Source organism: Malus domestica, chromosome 06 (assembly GCF_042453785.1).
Source record: "Malus domestica chromosome 06, GDT2T_hap1".
Lineage (NCBI taxonomy): Eukaryota > Viridiplantae > Streptophyta > Magnoliopsida > Rosales > Rosaceae > Malus > Malus domestica.
Window position 1 is genome coordinate 21,138,245 of NC_091666.1, and position 16,971 is coordinate 21,155,215.

General features: G+C 38.4%; 1 long non-coding RNA gene across 2 annotated transcripts; it reads right to left on the reverse strand.

Annotated features, from left to right (window-relative positions):
• Positions 1–1,216: 1,216 nt before the first annotated feature.
• LOC103439185 (uncharacterized) lies at positions 1,217–11,935 on the reverse strand. 2 transcript variants are annotated; one of them, XR_011582025.1, is made up of 4 exons: positions 11,568–11,935; positions 10,548–10,687; positions 1,624–1,692; positions 1,217–1,539 (listed from the first exon to the last, which is right to left on the reverse strand). It is a non-coding gene; the product is annotated as an uncharacterized lncRNA (long non-coding RNA). The 2 variants fall into 2 exon arrangements; XR_003774507.2 differs by lacking the exon at positions 10,548–10,687 and having other exon boundaries at positions 1,451–1,692; positions 11,568–11,888.
• Between the last annotated feature and the right edge of the window lie 5,036 nt (positions 11,936–16,971).

Sequence of the window (16,971 nt, forward strand, 5' to 3'; positions counted from 1 at the left end):
AAAATTGATCCAAATAGATGGCAGATTAAAATCAAGAGGCCTATTGTTATTTATATTTTGTTGCACTGCATGTTTTTTTTTCTTTTAGACTTGATGAAGGAAAACGATGACAAAAATAAAAATAAAAAATAAAAGAAGGTAAAATTTATCTTACCAAAATCACATGCGCAAATGCTAAATTGATATATAAAAGAGTTTTGTACTTTAATTTGCAATAAACACATATCCTCCATATCTTCAAAGAAAGTACTAGAGAGATCTCTCCATCCCTCAAATTAACCAGTAAACATCATTAAATGCCATAAACATTATTGAGATTTTTACCTGTCGATCTAGCAATAGCAACCAACACAACAGCCATAATTCAACGGTTAACCACTTTTCCAACAAGAAACCCTATGTTACACAAATATATTGAATTAAAAACAAAATAATGAGACCGAAGCCAAAATTTAAAAGTTGAGTTAATTATAATTGTTAATTTTTTGTGATTTGTTGTTATATAGTTATGTTATTTTTTTCGGCAAAATATTAGTTGTTAATTAAATTCTTACTTTAATTTTTTGAGAATCCAAATATTTTGCCATATTGCACTTAGAATTAGATTGCATATAATCTTACATGATATTGATGAAATGTCCAACAAGTAATGTTGGTGATGAAATAGATGATTTGAATCAATTATTTGACACTCTTGACCTAAGATGGGAGAGCTTAGTTGGAATGGAACGTGGGTTTCAGTATAAGAAAATAGGGTTTATGCGACGATAGATATTTGTCATAGAAATAGATATTTGTCATAGAAAGATCAAATGCATCATATTTGATGACGTATTTTCAGCGTCATTGCGAGCGTCATCGATGAGGCATCACCAAAAGTATATGTGACAAATTTTTTATTTTTTTTATTTTTATGTATACGTGACGCCATTTTAGCCCCCTAATAATTGATTCGAATACCGGATTCAAAGAGATATATGATGAAGTAAGCGTCACAAAAAAGAAGATTTAGTGACATACAAATTCTACAAATTCGTCGCATACAGTATGTGTAAATGAGGCTAAAATTCTCACCTATTTCTTTGATATGTGAGCCAGGGTACGTCACATATGTCAAAGTCATATACCCATTTATTTCCAATATGTGATGAACCAATTACCATATATATTCCTTGTTTCATAATTTGAAATTAGAATTCATAACAAATGTAATGTATACTTCATTTAATCACATATTTATTAATCAAGACTTTAATCACATAAGTCAAATACATACACCAAGTGACATTTCAAAACCTAACATGAACATCCACAAAACTAACAAGTATCAGTCGGAAACACTTACGGTCTCCCATCTCAACTTAACAGCAACTTAACAGCAACTTATGTTTACCCCGGACTTGCAGCCAAAAACTTAACCTTTAATTGTGCGATGACATCTTCGTTCTCATTTTGCAAATCCATTGCGCTCTCAGCTCTTCGTTCTTCTTTTATGGAGCTCGTATAAACATAACTCGACACTTCGTCAATGTTATTCAACTAGCATGCAAGAAAAGTCAATTACAATGATAAATGCTAAAGAAAGAGAACATGTATACTGGAATGACAAAGGTAAGACTTAACATGTAGGTTCAGGTTTAACCAAAGATGAGCTAGCCTTTAGGAATTGCAAGACCAATCCAATAGCGATACCTAGTCAGGAGCAAAAGCAAGTTCGTTACCACCTATTTTCCGGTATTTTACAAATAATTGTCACATACATAATTTCATACCAGAAAATCTCAATTCTTCAGCAACTCTACGCAACATAAATAAGCATTTAGTAGAACAACAACAACAACAACAACAACAAAGCCTTTTCCCACTAAGTGGGATCGGCTATATGAATCCTAGAACGCCATTGCGCTCGGTTTTGTGTCATGTCCTCCGTTAGATCCAAGTACTCTAAGCCTTTTCTTAGAGTCTCTTCCAAAGTTTTCCTAGGTCTTCCTCTACCCCTTCGGCCCTGAACCTCTGTCCCGTAGTCACATCTTCGAACCGGAGCGTCAGTCGGCCTTCTTTGCACATGTCCAAATCACCGGAACCGATTTTCTCTCATCTTTCCTTCAATTTCGGCTACTCCTACTTTACCTCGGATATCCTCATTCTCAATCTTATCCTTTCTCGTGTGCCCACACATCCCACGAAGCATCCTCATCTCTGCTACACCCATTTTGTGTACGTGTTGATGTTTCACTGCCCAACATTCTGTGCCATACAACATCGCTGGCCTTATTGCCGTCTTATAAAATTTTTCCTTGAGCTTCAGTGGCCTACGACGGTCACACAACATCCATCCAGCTCGTATTCTATGGTTGAGATCTCCATCTAATTCTCCGTTCTCTTGTAAGATAGATCCTAGGTAGCGAAAACGGTCGCTTTTTGTGATCTTCGCTAAATTGCTCCGGTCATTAGTGTGGATAAGTATATAAATGGATAGAGATAGGAAAGCAAACACAAGATGTACGTGGTTCACCCAGATTGGCTACGTCCACGGAATAGAAGAGTTCTCATTAATTGTGAAGGGTTTACACAAGTACATAGGTTCAAGCTCTCCTTTAGTGAGTACAAGTGAATGATTTAGTACAAATGACATTAGAGTACAAATGACATTAGGAAATATTGTGGGAGAATGATCTCGTAATCACGAAACTTCTAAGTATCGGAGTATGGTATCGACTTGCCTTATCTGTCTCATAGGTAGATGTGGCAGCTTCTCTGGAAGTACTCTTCCTCCATCCAGGGGTGGTATCTTTAACTGGTGGAGATGCACAAGGTAATGTATCAATTTCACTTGAAGCTTACTTGTAGTTTCAGGCTTGGTCAAGCGCGATACAAACCATGTAGTAGGAGTCCCCCAAGTCGCCGAGCTAGGGGATTTGCTGAAAGAGGTGACAGACAAGGTAAGCAATCAGAGCTCCGGCTGATTGTTCACCTTCTCCCCATCTTGCAGCAGCATGAAGGATAAAGAGAAGAAAAATGAGAAGAGATGATATGGGATACTTTTTCTTTTGAAGAAGTAACTTTCCACAGGCTTATTCTTGAACTGAGCTGGAGGGTTTTCTGGTTTCCTCCAGAGTATAAGGCCGACTGAAGAATTTGAGGGTCAAAACAAGTCCATCAAATCTAGAGTACGTTCGACCCTGCTGATATGGGATACTTTTGCTTTTGACAGAGTAATGGATGGATCGGCACGTGTGCTGTTACGCTTGTCTCCACATGCTTCCTTGTATCCTTCGCACTTGCCCTATCTGTTCCTCAAGCAGATGCGGTATCTTCCCTGGCAACATAAGATGTTGAAGATGAGTACTCGAGAGCAATGCCAGGTAAGTAATCAGGTAAGGGGTTCCAGGCTGTCAGTTCCTGGCTGGGAGCTTGATTTCAAGTGCTGACTGATTGCTCTCTTTCTCCTTGTCTTGCAGGTAAAAACAAGGCCAAAGGAAAAGACAGGGAAAAAGCATGATATGGGATACTCTTGCTTTTAACCCTGATGATATGAGATATTCTTGCTCTAGTATAGCTTGTTTGCAGAGGTATTATCGGGGGGAAAGAAAGCTGAATATTTCGAAAGGCTTCGTTGGGAGTGGCCTCTCAGATATGAGGAAGGGTTGAGCATTTTTGCAGGTGTGCCTGTCCGTTGGGGATGGAGGTCGACATATATAGGAGTCTCCCTAACAACAAGTAGTAATGCTATTCCTTTACCCTGCTTGGTCATAGCACGGTAGTGGGAGCTGCCAGCTTCACATGTTTTAACTCTGTCAGAGCACTTTGAAAAAGTGGTATGTGGTATCTGGCTCTCGAGATTCGGAGAACGATGCTTCTTCGATTTTTGAGAAAGCAATCATGGTGGGGGTCTGGCTCTCGAGATTCGGGGAGCAGTGTCTCTTCGATTTTTGAGAAAGTAATCATGTTGGGAGTCTGGCTCTCGAGATTCGGAAGGCGGTGCCTCTTCGATTTTGGAGTAAGCAATCTTGTTGGGAGTGTTTTCTCGGATGTGAGTAAAGGTTGGGCATGTTTGCTAGTCTACCTTGCCACGAAGCACGGAGGTTGACACACAGGGACTTTCCAATTATCCAGCAGTGGTACTATTCCTTTACCCTTGTGGGTAATAATATGGTAGCTAGACCTTCAAAATTTATGTGTCTAAACTTTGTTAGTGCTGTTTCTTTGCTATTCTTTTACCTTTCTTGGTCAGAGCGATGTAGTGGGAGCTGCAAGCTTCACGTGCTCAACTTTGGCAGAGACTTTGACAAAGTTATCTGTGGTACCCATGAGCTATTGTTGCGTGTGGGAAGTGGGTGATTGAACAGTAAGATTCATGTGCTTTCTACTTCACCAGAAGTCTTCAACAGAATGCCCATAATTTCCGCAAAGCTGAGTGTGCGTGTGACAGGTGCTGACAAGGCTAGAAAAGAAGGTGCCTCTTTGATTTCTGAGATCGGCCCTCGTGGTCTCTGAGCAGCCCAGCTTTTGAGAAAGCGAGCGCCTCTTCGATTGATTCGGAGAACGATGCCTCTTCGATTTTTGAGAAAGCAATCATGCTGGGGGTCTGGCTCTCGAGATTCGGGGAGCAGTGTCTCTTCGATTTTTGAGAAAGTAATCATGTTGGGAGTCTGGCTCTCGAGATTCGGAGGGCGGTGCCTCTTCGATTTTGGAGCAAGCAATCTTGTTGGGAGTGTTTTCTCGAATGTGAGTAAAGGTTAGGCATGTTTGCTAGTCTACCTTGCCACGAAGCACAGAGGTTGACACACAGGGACTTTCCAATTATCCAGCAATGGTACTGTTCCTTTACCCTTTCTTCGATTTTTGAGAAAGTAGTCATGTTGGGAGTCTGGCTCTCGAGATTCGGAGGACGGTGCCTCTTCGATTTTGGAGCAAGCAATCTTATTGGGAGTGTTTTCTCGAATGTGAGTAAAGGTTGGGCATGTTTGCTAGTCTACCTTGCCACGAGGCACAGAGGTTGACACACAGGGACTTTCCAATTATCCAACAGTGGTACTGTTCCTTTACCCTTGTGGGTAATAATATGGTAGCTAGACCTTCAAAATTTATAGGTCTAAACTTTGTTAGTGCTGTTTCTTTGCTATTCTTTTACCTTTATTGGTCAGAGCGATGTAGTGGGAGCTGCAAGCTTCACGTGCTCAACTTTGGCAGAGAACTTTGGCAAAGTTATCTGTGGTACCCATGAGCTATTGCTGCGTGTGGGAAGTGGGTGATTGGACAGTAAGATTCATGTGTTTTCTACTTCCCCAGAAGTCTTCGACAGAATACCCATAATTTCCGCAAAGTTGAGTGTGCGTGTGACAGGTGCTGACAAGGCTGGAAAAGTAGGTGCCTCTTCGATTTCTGAGATCGGCCCTCGTGGTCTCTAAGGAGCCCAGCTTTTGAGGAAGCGAGCGCCTCTTCAATTTCTGAGATCGGCTTTCGTGATCTTTGAGCAGCCCAACTTTTGAGAAAGCAAACACCTCTTCGATTTATGAGATCAACCCTCGTGGTCTCTAAGTAGCCCAGCTTTTGAGAAAGCAAACGCCTCTTCGATGTCTGAAGCTCCGTCGAGTGCAGCTTTTTATAGGGGCTGGCATTAAGTTCCAAAGCACACTTGAATCTCCACCAGTAGAAGCTCCATTCTTGCACTTCTAAGATCTTGATTTGTCCGACCTCTTCTCTCTTCAATACCTTTGAAAATGTCTGGCCCCTCCGACCGTCGTTTTGACTTGAACCTTGTTGAAGAGGCAGCCCCGCCTTCTCCAGACAACATATGGCGCCCATCCTTCGTCTCCCCTACTGGTCCTCTTACCGTTGGGGATTCCGTGATGAAGAATGATATGACCGCTGCGGTGGTGGCCAGGAACCTTCTCACTCCCAAAGATAACAGACTACTTTCCAAACGGTCTGATGAGTTAGCTGTTAAGGATTCACTGGCTCTCAGTGTTCAGTGTGCAGGTTCTGTGTCTAATATGGCCCAACGCCTATTTGCTCGAACCCGCCAAGTTGAATCATTGGCGGCCGAAGTGATGAGTCTCAAACAGGAGATTAGAGGGCTCAAGCATGAGAATAAACAGTTGCACCGGCTCGCACATGACTATGCTACAAACATGAAGAGGAAGCTTGACCAGATGAAGGAAACTGATGGTCAGGTTTTACTTGATCATCAGAGATTTGTGGGTTTGTTCCAAAGGCATTTATTGCCTTCGTCTTCTGGGGCTGTACCGCGTAATGAAGCTCCAAATGATCAACCTCTGATGCCTCCTCCTTCTAGGGTTCTGTCCAGTACTGAGGCTCCGAATGATCCCCCTCCGATGCCTTCTTTTTCTGGGGCTCTACCGACTGCTGAGACTTCTCCTAAGCAACCTTTGTGAAGGCTCCATCTTGTTTGTTTATTTTGACTCATGTATATGTACATATTTGTAGCTTATCGGGGATATCAATAAATAAGTTTTCCTTCATTTCAACGTATTGTGTTAAATACACCAAAGCCTTCTTCGCTAAGTTCTTTGAATTTTCTTTTGTTGAAGCTTGTATGTTGAAGCTTTCTGAGTGGAGCATGTGGGTTGGGGTAGTGTTCCCTTAATTTTTCGAGTGAGGAAAACTTCTCGGTTGGAGACTTGGAAAATCCAAGTCACTGAGTGGGATCGGCTATATGAATCTTAGAACGCCATTGTGCTCGGTCCTGTGTCATGTCCTTCGTTAGATCCAAGTACTCTAAGTCTTTTCTTAGAGTCTCTTCCAAAGTTTTCCTAGGTCTTCCTCTACCCCTTCGGCCCTGAACCTCTGTCCCATAGTCGCATCTTCTAATCGGAGCGTCAGTAGGCCTTCTTTGCACATGTCCAAACCACCGTAACCGATTTTCTCTCATCTTTCCTTCAATTTCGGCTACTCCTACTTTACCCCGGATATCCTCATTCCTAATCTTATCCTTTCTCGTGTGCCCACACATCCAACGAAGCATCCTCATCTCCGCTACACCCATTTTGTGTACGTGTTGATGCTTCACCGCCCAACATTTTGTGCCATACAGCATCGCCGGCCTTATTGCCGTCCTATAAAATTTTCCCTTGAGCTTCAGTGGCATACGGCGGTCACACAACACGCCAGATGCACTCTTCCACTTCATCCATCCAGCTTGTATTCTATGGTTGAGATCTCCATCTAATTCTCCGTTCTTTTGCAAGATAGATCCTAGGTAACGAAAACGGTCGCTCTTTGGTATTTCTTGATCTCCGATCCTCACCCCTAACTCGTTTTGGCCTCCATCTGCACTGAACTTGCACTCCATATATTCTGTCTTTGATCGGCTTAGGCGAAGACCTTTAGATTCCAACACTTCTCTCCAAAGGTTAAGCTTTGCATTTACCCCTTCCTGAGTTTCATCTATCAACACTATATCGTCTGCGAAAAGCATACACCATGGAATATCATCTTGAATATGTCCTGTTAACTCATCCATTACCAACGCAAAAAGGTAAGGACTTAAGGATGAGCCTTGATGTAATCCTACAGTTATGGGAAAGCTTTCGGTTTGTCCTTCATGAGTTCTTACGGCAGTCTTTGCTCCTTCATACATATCCTTTATAGCTTGGATATATGCTACTCGTACTCCTTTCTTCTCTAAGATCCTCCAAAGAATGTCTCTTGGGACCCTATCATACGCTTTTTCCAAATCTATAAAGACCATGTGTAAATCCTTTTTCCCATCTCTATATCTTTCCATCAATCTTCGTAAGAGATAGATTGCCTCCATGGTTGAGCGCCCTGGCATGAACCCGAATTGGTTGTCCGAAACCCGTGTCTCTTGCCTCAATCTATGCTCAATGACTCTCTCCCAGAGCTTCATTGTATGACTCATTAACTTAATACCCCTATAGTTCATGCAATTTTGTACGTCGCCCTTATTCTTGTAGATAGGCACCAAAGTGCTCATTCGCCACTCATTTGGCATCTTCTTCGTTTTCAAAATCCTATTGAAAAGGTCAGTGAGCCATGTTATACCTGTCTCTCCCAAAACTTTCCACACTTCGATTGGTATATCGTCTGGGCCTATTGCTTTTCTATGCTTCATCTTCTTCAAGGATACAACCACTTCTTCCTTCCGGATTCGACGATAAAAAGAGTAGTTTCTACACTCTTCTGAGTTACTCAACTCCCCTAAAGAAGCACTCCTTTCATGTCCTTCATTGAAAAGATTATGAAAATAACCTCTCCATCTGTCTTTAACCGCGTTCTCTGTAGCAAGAACCTTTCCATCCTCATCCTTGATGCACCTCACTTGGTTTAGGTCCCTTGTCTTCTTTTCCCTTGCTCTAGCTAGTTTATAGATATCAAACTCTCCTTCTTTGGTATCTAGTCGTTTATACATATCGTCGTAAGCCGCTAACTTAGCTTCTCTGACCGCTTTCTTCGCCTCTTGCTTCGCTTTTCTATACCTTTCACAATTTTCATCGGTCCTCTCCTTGTATAAGGCTTTACAACATTCCTTCTTAGCCTTCACCTTTGTTTGTACCTCCTCATTCCACCACCAAGATTCCTTTTGGTGTGGGGCAAAGCCCTTGGACTCTCCTAATACCTCTTTTGCTACTTTTCGGATACAACTAGCCATGGAATCCCACATTTGGCTAGCTTCCCCCTCTCTATCCCACACACATTGGGTGATTACATTCTCTTTGAAAATGGCTTGTTTTTCTTCTTTTAGATTCCACCATCTAGTCCTTGGGCACTTCCAAGTCTTGTTCTTTTGTCTCCCTCTTTTGATATGTACATCCATCACTAACAAGCGATGTTGATTAGCCACGCTCTCTCCTGATATAACTTTGCAATCCTTACAAGTTATACGATCCCCTTTCCTCATTAGAAGAAAATCTATTTGTGTTTTTGACGACCCACTCTTGTAGGTGATCACATGTTCTTCTCTCTTCTTAAAGAAGGTGTTGGCTAAGAAGAGATCATATGCCATTGCAAAATCCAAGATAGCTTCCCCATCCTCGTTTCTCTCCCCAAAACCATGGCCACCATGAAAACCTCCATAGTTGCCTGTCTCCCTGCCCACGTGTCCATTTAGATCTCCTCCTATAAATAACTTCTCCGTCTGAGCAATTCCTTGCACCAAGTCTCCAAGGTCTTCCCAAAATTTCTCCTTCGAACTCGTATCCAACCCTACTTGAGGTGCGTACGCACTAATCACATTGATAAGTTCTTGTCCTATTACAATCTTGATTGCCATGATTCTATCTCCTACCCTCTTGACATCTACAACATCTTGTGTCAAGGTCTTGTCCACGATGATGCCAACACCGTTTCTCGTTCTATTTGTGCCCGAATACCAAAGTTTAAACCCTGTGTTTTCTAGATCCTTTGCCTTACTACCAACCCACTTAGTTTCTTGTAGGCACATAATATTTATCCTTCTCCTCACCATAACTTCCACTACTTCCATAGATTTTCCCGTTAAGGTTCCTATATTCCACGTTCCTAAACGCATTTTGCTCTCTTGAACTCTACCCTTCTGTCCTAGCTTCTTCACCCTCCCCCGTCTAATAGGATCAAAGTACTTCTTTTGTGTGTCCCGTGTAAAGTTGATAGGAGCATATGCTCCCAAACAACTTTGAGTGGAGTCGTTCGAAAAGAAGTTTCTACGGCCCCCTTGCTCATTTAACACTGCATCCGGGTGCCGATGGAGATACAGCGACCCTTGCTCACTTATCACTGTGCTCGGGCCACACAGCGCGCCACTTACGGGTGACGCAAAAAAAAAAAAAAATTTAACCTTCTCAATAGGAAAACAAACACATCCATCTTATTTCTCTTGGCCTCCTACATTAATCAACCTTCCTTTTTTTTCCACATCCCAAAAAATAATGCAAGGTGACAAATAAAAAATTTAATTGCCTTCTTTTGAAGCTATATGTTATGACTTTCATATTGCTTTCTCACCTTGTATACAAATAGTTTGGTTTATAGAGAACCTGCACACATCCAGATATTGAAACCTAAACTCAAAAAAGAAACTGAGATCAAAATATAAAAAAAATGTTCCATATTCATCTCTGCTCCTCTGCACTGCCCTAAGTCACAACAATAGTGAAAAATATAATAACCAGTGAAGAAGCCAGGAATTATCGCAAGGGGGGAGGGGCAAAATTTAGAAGGGTAAAGGTCCCAGAAAAATGTAGACGATCAAAAGAAAATTAAGATTACTCAAATTGTTATTCCATGTTAAGTTTAGATGAAAATAAAACAAAAGATTGGAACCTGGGCTAGCTCTAAAATTTTATGAGGTGACTAATGATTATAGATCATTAATACAGAGTTTGACATGAGGTCAAAATAAGAAGGAATTGTAAGCTTTGACATGTATTAAACAAATTGCATAATGTGGCATGAATATTCATACAACTGCAGTAACAAACTCATTTAAAGTTCACTCTTCCTTAAGATGAGATTATACTCTAACAATTATTACCATCATCGACAATGATAACAAAAACTCACTTAAAGTTATACTTATCCATTACCATCAGCTCGTGAATTCTCCTCATAGATCAACTAGTCACAGCTTTCCTTATAGCTGCTGTCCATCCATTGTTTTTTGATTGACTTTCCTTTTTCAGTAATTGATGACTCACTGTGTATTTATATTCCTCCCACAAGCTACCTGAGTTTTATGCATCCATCTCAGTCTAGAGGTAAAAGAAGAAGCAAGTTCCCAAGACAAACCAAAACAAATAAATAAAGAATTAATGCTTGTTTACGCAAAGTTGTGTGTAATAGTAGCATTATTATTCAAGAACTACTGCGGAAGTTTTCAATTCTCAGATTGAAGTATTCAATTGTAGGCCAGAATTTTTAAGAATCTCATCCATATAGCCTTAAGACAAAGACACAGAAAAAGCAAGCATGTACAATTACATTGCAATTAATCATGCAAATTAGCAATCGACCAATCAAGATTAAGAATTTAACAAAGGATGGAATTGCTAACCTAGTACGCATCCCATCCAATTCCTTAACCCCCAAATCAACAGATTCTAATTCAACAACATTAAAAAGAAACCTGGTGGATGGTGATCGGCGTTGAAGAAGAAACTTGTTGACTCAGACCGATATCACCCCACAAACTCAAACAGACAACCCAAGTACCTGTTTGCCGTTTCTAAGTCTTTACTCTTTTGACACAATCTCTTCACACACTCAACTTATATGGCTCTTTTGGTAATCCTCAATCGAAACGGGAAAAATTGAATTAAAGATAGAACTAAATTGCATCTTTTAACTTTTAAAAATTTCAAACCCAAATCGGATCCCCCTAATTAACCGTAACCCTAATATCCCAACCTCAATAGACCAAAAAAAAAAAAAAAAAATTCCAACCTCAAATTCCCAATCATAAACCTAAAATCTGAAATTTCAAACTAGAAGTTCGACTTTACAAATCGAAATCAGAATAACAGACAAAGTAAAAAATCGTAAAGAAAGCCAAATCAAAATCAAAGATCGAGAAATTGATCGAATTAAGAGAAATATATAGGACACACCTGAAAAATAGAGTTCGAGAATATTTCAATTGCTTTTAGAGAGAGACCACTGTAGAGAGACATAAATCGGTGAAATGAAGAGAAAAATAGACACGGAGAACTCGTCCAAGGTTAGAAAGAGCAGAACAACTGAAGATTTCTCTTTCCCCAATAGGTTAGAGAGAGGAGATAGTGAAGAGTGGGGCGCAGAGGGTTAGAGAGTAGGTGAGAGAGGGAGACGATAGAGAGGTGGTGGACGCCGTTGGCGGCGAATTTGCAGAACAGTCGAGAGACGGAGCGGGGTAAAACCGTAAGAGAGCAGAACATATGATGAGGCTTTACGGTTTGGGGTTGTAATTTGATTACTTCTTATTTTATTTTACTTTTCTGATTTTGAGACAATAGGTGATGCATTGCCTATCCTCTCATGTATTCATGTTGCATTCTTTTATGTTATGTCACGAATTATGTACTTTCGTCACTTATTCATAATTCACTGGGCGGTAAAATTTTCCGCATTATATTTCTGACGAATTTAAGCTTCTTATGTAACGAATGTAAGCTTAAAACAATTATACCTCCAATAAATATCTTTATGTGACGTTTTTTCAAAAGCCCTCACTTATTTTACTTGAATGTGATGAATTTTTTAGTGCTACAAGTAATTCCGTCACTTATGCATTTTTTTTGTAGTGTTTAATTGAGTTTCCTTTTGTTTGTTTATGGATGGCATCAAGTTGTGGTTTTTGTTTGATCTGTTGTCTAGTTTGTAATATGATGCTTGAAAGGTGTTCGATTCAATTCGATTTTGGTAGGATAGGCATGTGGGTTTATTGGGTTTGTTTTAGTTTCTACGTTAATAGTTGAGCATAGATTGTTTTTTCTTTAATTTGATTGGCTCTTAAGTGTTTTCGATTAATTTGTAGACTGGTAAATTGCTTAAGAAGAATGATTCGAAATTAGTCACAAAAAAACAATAACTTCACTTGCAATATCTGTAGATGGTTTCTATTTTCTCACTGGTATGCTATACAAATCTGCCAAGGTAATGCACCTTATAATCTTCGTAGTTTGTTTCTCGGTTTCATAATTTTACTGAGTTTGTGAATGTCTTGTTATTTGAGATTTTTGTCTGGGTTGCAAAGTTTGAATTTTTTATGTGGATAATTGAATAGGTAAATTATCGTTTGACCTCCTAAACTTTTACTCTAGTTGAAATTGACTACTTGAACTATTTTTTTGGTAAATTAACCCCTGAACTAATTGAAATAGGGAGTTTTAACGAAAAGCCCATGATACTGTTCACTTTAACGAAAAACCATATTTTTACACTAAAAAGTCAAACCTACTACTATTTACTTTACTCATTATTTTGTCTTTATCGTTAAAACTCAAAGTTTTCAAGTCATTTTCATTAGTTTTCCTTTTGAAATAAGCCAATTAACCCTTTGTCGTTAGATTCCGTCCATTATTCTGTCAAATTCAAGGGCAAATTAGTCTTTTTATTATCAATTCTTACATGTCCCTTATAACTACCAATAAAATTATAACATGTGGACATATAATAATGTGTAATGGCAATATGAAATGGTTCTTATGTAAATGTTTGGTTTCTTTATGTTTCTTATTATGCTATAAGTTTTTGAATTATTCTGTATCCACGTGTCATTATTTTATTAGTGGTTATAATTGACAAGTAAGAATTAATGATGAAAAGACTAATTTGCCCTTGAATATGACGGAATAGTGGACAAAATCTACAACAAGGGGTAAATTGGCTGATTTTAAATACTTCAGTAGGTTAATTTACCAAACAAATAGTTCAGGGGTCAATTTCAAATGGGGTAATAGTTTAGGGGGTCAAATCGCAGTTTACCCTAATTGAATTTTGCTTGTATTTGACACAAATGAGATTGAAAAATGAGGTGTTGCTATTAGGTGCTTATCTTTTAGTACAAATTGTAAGCAAAAGTGATCTCATTTGCCTGAGTAGTTTCCCATCATGCTAAATTTAGCTGAGTTTATAAATTTCCTTACTTGAGAATTCTTTATTTGATGAACATATCCTTAGTTGGTCCTATCTCTTTTCTCTAAATCTCTTTCTGCTCTTTGGTCTTTGTGTCATCGGTGAAAAGAACAGGAAAAAAAATAAAAATCATATAATTGATATGTGAGGGGGCAATACAAAATCTTATATGCATCTGATGAAGATGAAACAGAAACAACAAAATTTCCAACGGATTGTTTACATATTCATCCTTAACACATGCTCAATGGTATACATGATTCCAATGGCATTCAATGGTGCAGCAAGGCGAGTTTAAAACCTTAAATCTACATAGAAGTGTTTACGTCTCTATTGTTGCACAGTTATTTTCACTATTTCCGATATAATTCTGAAGCGGCACAAGGATTAGAAAGCACTTTTCTTAATGTCAGGTTGCAATTTGGCTAATGGAATTGGTACTTTTAGAATATTTGTATTCTTCTTCCATTTTTATTCATTATTTCATTATGAGGTATTATTCGACATGCTTTACTGTGGGAAATCAATTTAAATGAAATGCAGAAAATGTTTTGGTCAAAAGCATTGTATTGGATATGATATTTCAAACAAGGCCTATTAGTTAGTATATCGGTGAATAATTATCTTATTTTGTAGGGAGCTTTAATGAAAGCTCTCGGTATTGTTCACTTTAACGAAAAACCATATTTTTACACTAAAAAGGCAATCCTAGTACTATTCACTTTACCCTTTATTTTGTTCTTATCGTTAAAACCCCAAGTTTTCAAGCCCTTTTCATTAGTTTTCCTTATTTTCTATCCATCATTCTTTTAAGAGAACTTTAATGAAAAGCACCTGATACTGTTCACTTTAACGAAAAACCACATTTTTACACTAAAAAGTCAATCCTGGTACTATTCACTTTACCCTTTATTTTGTCCTTATCATTAAAACTCAAAGTTTTCAAGCCATTTTCATTAGTTTTCCTTTCTTTGAGAACTTTAATGAAAAGCACATGATACTGTTCACTTTAACGAAAAACCACATTTTTACACTAAAAAGTCAATCCTGGTACTATTCACTTTACCCTTTATTTTGTCCTTATCATTAAAACTCAAAGTTTTCAAGCCCTTTTCATTAGTTTTCCTTTCTTTTAATTCATAGAGATTTATACTAGTAGAAATCACACCCAAGGATAAGGCCTAATTAATTGATTCATGTCTAATTATACAACTTACTCCTATTACATAATAAAAGCCTAATCACAGCCTGATTATATAATCAATGCCTGATTGAGTTGATTGATCCTACTTATACAACTTACTCCTATTACATAATACAACTATTACTCTTCAGATAAGCCTAATTACTTGAGTTGATTGATCCTACTCTAAGATGAAACTTTTAAATGAATTTTTACTAGAATTAAGTTGATTTAAGTATGGGTGGTTTTGTATTTAAAATTTGAAAGGGTAAAATAGAAATCATTTCAGTTTGGGTTGAATTGTGAAGGAAGAATTTTCTAAATAGATCATGACAGATTACTATTGCAATCTGTCTAAACATCTAAAATTCATATGTTTAGAATTCTTTCATGAGAAAATGCCAATCAAAGCCCTCCAATTCTATTCATATATAGTCCGATAGTGGAGATCAAATACAATCTGTAGCATGGTACATAGGTGGATCATATAACTAGGGATATTGTAATTATTCGCGTGCTACATGTTGAAGAATATCAGCAGTGCCATGTCAGCAAGTTAGTTGTAGCTGATAAGATTGGATATAGTTAGTTATAGGTGGTTATATTTGTTAGACAAATAGTGTAGGAGCTAAGTTTCTCTCAAGCTCTATATAACTGAGAAATGAGTTGGTTGTAATCATTCAAGTCTATCAATAGTGAAGGATTGCTCTCGTTTTACTGATTTAGAAGGATATGAACGCCGATTGCCATTTCTTCTAAGTAGGAGATTGATTAGTAGATTTTAAAGGCCAATTGCCATTACTTGACTGATCATCAAATGAAGGCCAATGAAGGCCGATTGCCATTGCTGAAAGATTGGGTTTTTTGATTGATTGTTGGGTATTCTTTGATTGATTGTTGGGGATTTTACACTCACGAAAGACCGATTGCCAAGAGTGTATTCGTTCAAGATTCTGCAAAAGTTGTTCATTTGTTGAAATTGTATTCATTGGTGAAGATATGGCGTTTAGTTCTGTTAAAATTGAGAGTCTTTTGGGTATGATTACTGTCAAATTACAAGAAGATAATTTTGTCAAGTGGAGCTTCAGTTTAAGTCGGTTCTTAGGGGATATGATTTCTTTGATTTCTTTGATTTCTTTACTGGGGAATCTCAGTGTCCACCAAAGTTTATCATTACTCCTGATGCTGGTGTGACAAAAGAAATTACTATGGCCTATAAAAAATGGGTCAAGACAGATGTTTCCTTGTTGAGTTTGTTAATTACATCACTTTTGGATGAAGCTATGGATCATGTTATTGGTTGCAAGACTTCCCAGGAAGTGTGGAAATGCTTAGAAGAGAGATATGCATCTGTTTCAGTTGTGAGAATCAATCAACTTAAGATTGAATTTCATACTGCACAAAAGATGGCTGATTCAGTGGATAAATATTTACTCATGTTGAAAGGTATTAGAGACCAATTAATTGCTACAGGAGAAAAGATCACTGACAATGATTTGGTGATAGCTACTTTATTTGGGTTGCCATCATAATTTGAGATGATCAAGATAGTAATTCTTGCAAGGGACACTCCAATTTCATTGAAAGATTTCAGGGCTCAGCTTCTTGGTGCTGAGGGAAGTATTGAGTCAAAACTTAATACCTTGTCTAACTCAATGTCTGCAATGACTGTTCAAGGAAGTTCCTCAGGATCACAAAGTTTTCAAGCAGGCTACCAAGGCTATAAACAAGGTGAAAGCTCAAATACTTAGGGCAATCAAGGGGGACATGGTTTCAATGAAGGATCTGGCAATGGAAGTAATGGTGGAAAGACCTTTAATTCATAACAAATGTCTAATTACAACAACAGGAAATTCTCTGGTGGAAACAACTATCCTAGATCATATTCAAATTTTGGGAATAGGCCTAGAGGAAATAGTTTTGGAGGAAATGGTTCGAACTTCTACAATGATAATGGAAAGGGCTCTCAATCAAACGGAAGATCTAATAATTCTTTTTCTGGAAATGGAGGCAAGCAAGGGAATTCCTGGAATGGCAATACAAATTACAAGGCATCAATTTCTCCTGAATGCCAGATATGTTCAAGAAGGGGTCACACAACACCAAATTGCTTTTTCAAGACTGATAGTGGTCAACCATCTGGGGGCTTCATTATGTCTCAATTTTGTGGCAAGAAAGGTCACATTGCCTTAGAATGTTATCATATGAACAATTTT